At 34.0% G+C, this 4,342-nt stretch overlaps 1 pseudogene; it reads left to right on the top strand.

The window, feature by feature from the left end:
- Positions 1 to 1,837: 1,837 nt before the first annotated feature.
- Positions 1,838 to 3,946, top strand: LOC124930599 (annotated as a pseudogene).
- Positions 3,947 to 4,342: the final 396 nt, after the last annotated feature.

Here is a 4,342-nt window from a genome sequence, read left to right as displayed (position 1 = left end):
AACAACAAAACAGTCACAACCATTATTAGAATTCTGCACATTATTGTTTACTTTCTTAGAAATAACATACACTCTGTACTATCTTGTTTACTTTGAATAAAAACAGTACAAATATTCTTAAAAGTCCTACATATGTCATAATTAACATTCTCTCATATTCAATCTAAAAGGGCATAAAACTCATACAATTACTAATTAAACTACAACAAAACAACACCTCAAACGTAATATTCAAAATCAGCTTCGATTACAGTAATTATACAAACAATGTTCACAATCTGCAGACTTCACAATCAGACTTCACAATCAGACTTCACATAACAGTTAAAAATATAAACCTTAACATAATATCAGAAGATATGGCAGATTAGCTATCAAAACATAAATCAAATATTGACTATAGCATAAACCAATCAAAAACAGTCCTAACCTAGATTACTTCAATCAAAATACAGCCAAAATAAAAAGGGCAGAGGGAGAAGAGAGTTTACCTGGCTGGGAGAGGGGACGACGGCGACTTCAATCGAAGAAAAGAGAGGACGATTCTTGAAGACGTGTGGCAGGAAGAGGGGACGATCGGCGGAGGAAGAAAAGAGATAAAAGAAAACTTACCTGTCGGCGACGGCGACTTGAGAAGACGGGCGGCGTTGGCGACTTGAGAAGACGGGCGACAATTTGAATGGCTTCAAACAGAATATCGGAAAGAAGAGGAGAAAGCGCGGAGGAAGAAAAGAAAAGAAAGAAAAGAAAGGAAAGAAAGAGGGAAGTTGTTCGCGGGTTTATTCACAATATCTGTAACGGTTATTGCAAAACCGTTACAGATACCAAAGATAAAAAATAAAAAACGGTTCACTTTCTGTAACGGTTATTAAGAAAACCGTTACAGATACCAGATGAGAAAACGAAAAGGCAGTTCACTTTTTGTAACGGTTTTCTTAATAACCGTTACTAATAATCTATTAGTAACGGCTATCTCTCAAAGCCGTTACTGATGATACGTTCCTCAAACGGTAACTTATGGCTTATCTGTAACGGTTTTACTAATAACCGTTACAGATAGTGGAAATGACAACGAAACGAGACGGCGCAGCATCTGTAACGGTTCTCCCCAACCGTTACAAATACATTATTAGTAACGGTTTACTTATAAAGCCGTTACTGATATCCTTACTGAAACGTTAAGATGATGTCGTATCTGTAACGGTTTATATCACCGTTACAGATGGACTTATATCAGTAACGGTATTCTAAAGCCGTTACTGATAAAATACATTAGTAAGGGCGTTCGAGCGCCGTTACAAGGGGTCGTTACAGAAGACCCATATTCTACTAGTGTATATTGAAGCTGAAAAGCATGATGTTCATGAGGTAATTGATAATTTTAACGTTTAAGTTATATTGTTAATTATAATTTCTGTAAATGATATTTTATTAACTTATACTATAGTTATGTTTAACGTGCCCATCTGAAATCAACTATTTAGGCACAAACATTGTTAATTTAGCTTTTATTTACAATCTCTGGTGGAAATGTTGTTCTTAGCTTAACTATGACTATTCTCTTGTTTCTAATTATCTGGATTTTCATTTTATTTCTAATCTAATGTTCTATATTTAATTAGGGTGAAGAAACAGAGGTTTCATCCTTTGATGATTGTCCGCCATCTCCTAAAACACCTCTACCGACTAAGAGGCCATGGGAATAGGGCGAAAATAACAATAAATGTGCATTCAAATTCATCTTTTGTTTCAGTTCGTATTTTCTATCCTATTTTAATATTAGTGTATTCATGTAAATAATATATGTATTTTTGTAGTCAACCGAGGGGACAATGAAATGTTCACAATTGGTCAATCTTTGAGGATCAAAGTTGGTCCTGTAAAAGGTTATTTGTGTCATATCTTAGCTTTGCGTTATTCTGATGTCACTGTAAAGCTTGATTCACAACACAAAATTCTTACAAGTTGATGAAGTTTTATATTGTCTCTCATGTTTCTTTCTTTGTTGCTATTTTCATATCTTATTTTTTTTCTTCTGTTAAATGTGAACACCTAACAGAAGTTTGTGGAAAGAATAGTGTTATTACTTTGTAGCATTCCATCCAAGTCAGTCTTTATTTTCTTCCTCCTACACTAAAGCAGATTATCATCTTATAACCGCTTAATTTTTTCTTTTTTTTTTCCACAACTACTTTCTGGATATTATGGTTCCTCGCGCACTTCCTAATTAAAAATTGAGAGTATGCAGACTTGATGCATTGTGTTTGAATGACTGATTATTTTATGGTTGATTGAAAAATTCATCATGTACATGAATGTTCTACAACTTCTCTTAGAATTTGAGTCATTTGAGTTATATTACTTGTCGACCGTAACAATGTAGGTATCGGCGGAAAAGGTGGAGTAGGCCAGGTCCTAGGAGCCGTTGCAGTTGCGCTCTTGTTCTGCCTGTTCTCTGGTCCCAGACTGTTTCAGTTTCCAAAAACAGATGCTGAGGACGAAGACAATGGCGCTGATGAGGATTCGACAATGAGGAAGTGCACGCCGGAGGGAAAGTTACTCTGGTTGCTCTTCGGTGGAGTAACATCTCATGTGCTCTCTCAGATAAGTCTTCCAAATCTATGAGACTTTCTCTCATTTATATTTGTTTTCCTTTTGACGAGCAATTAATGATTGGATAGATCTCAACTGAATTTTATCTATGCTAGTTGATGTGTTTATTGTTTAGTATTTAGTAGTATCTCAATTACTGATATTGTTGTTATCTGTTCTACATTATGAACCACTAATGAGTTTAAATGCCACTTTTTTAGTTGAAATACTTAAATGACAATTAAATTGCACGTTACTGCATATTTTGTGTGAATGTTTTCGTTTAAACCTATAGATAAGGTTTTTAATTAAGAACGTTAGTGGGGAGGCAAAACCAGGACGATTGCTTGCTATCATGGGAACATCAGGCTTAGAGAAAACTACTCTACTTAATATTCTGGTAGGTCAAACAATGGCTTCCCCTCGTTTGTATTTGTCTGACTTATTTGAAATCAATGGAAGACAAATTTCAAACAAAGAATACATGTAGTAAGATTTGGTTGTATGAATATAAATCACATCTTATTCTATTTTAACATTTTTATCATCATATCATTATAGTTTCATATTTGCCTATGTTAGACAAGAGGATTTGTTCTTCTCACAGTTGACTGTTCGAGAAACGTTGTCTCTTGCAACTAAGTTCCAACTTCATGAGATAATATATGTTGAAGAAAGGGATGAATATGTCAATAATATTTTGTTTAAACTCGGTTTGGTATGCATCTAATCTCCTAAGGAGTTGAATATTAAAGAATTTTGAATTTTTTTTCCAACTTCTGATATTTTTTATTTTCTATGTGTGCATTTTACCTTAAAGGTGAGTTGTACTAATTCCCGTATTGGGGATGCAAAAGTGCGAGGACAATGGCATGTGAAATGATTGCGAACCCATCTGTCATTTTTGCTGATGAGCATGCAAGAGGTAATGTTTGTGATATAGCATACTTAAGCAATATTTTAACAATTGGCTTGCATTATTTATGTTCAAAGATCTAAACCTGGATGGAAACCTAATAAATCCTTTGTTTTTCTCATTCTTTCTACTTCTTTCCGTAAAATCATCCTAGAAAGGCAGGACTCCTTTAATTTTCCAAAAAAAATCAATTAGCCATGTTCTTTTAGGTACATATATGAAAAGTAAAAACTAAGTGTAACTTCTTAGACAAAGAAGGTGATGAAAACTCTTAGACAGCTGGCACAAGATGGACATGCTGTGATTTGCACTATACACCAACCCCGAGGTTCAGTTTATGCCAAATTCAATGACATTGTGTTACTCACGGAAGGAGCACTAGTCTACAATGGTGCTACTTGTGTTGAACTATTGACTTATTTTGTAAATATGGGGTAAGTTATATATCTTTTTATGCAATATATGTTAATAATGTTTTCTTTTCTGCTTTCTATTATAATTTTTCAAGTCATATTCGAAGGGAAAAGTTACAGTTCTAATATAATTAAAATCTTCATGCGTTTTGATAGAACCAAAGGCTTAATGAGAGCTAATCTTTTTAAAAAATATTCTGATTATCCAATCCATTCATGAGAAAAGAACAGAATAACATTGAATATCATATTTCTAAGTCAATGTCGGGTATGCAAGTTCTTACACTTAGCAACAATGTCAACCGTAAGTACCTCCCAAAACAATGTTTAAAATGTGCAAACAACTTTTAACCTTGAACGAATATGACACAGAAATTACAATTGACCTTCTAAGACAGGTTTTTAACTCTCATTCATTCAT

Source organism: Impatiens glandulifera, chromosome 3 (genome assembly GCF_907164915.1).
Source record: "Impatiens glandulifera chromosome 3, dImpGla2.1, whole genome shotgun sequence".
Taxonomy (NCBI): Eukaryota; Viridiplantae; Streptophyta; class Magnoliopsida; order Ericales; family Balsaminaceae; genus Impatiens; species Impatiens glandulifera.
The sequence above is the reverse complement of the archived record's forward strand: the minus strand, read 5'-3'. Positions and strand labels throughout refer to the sequence as shown.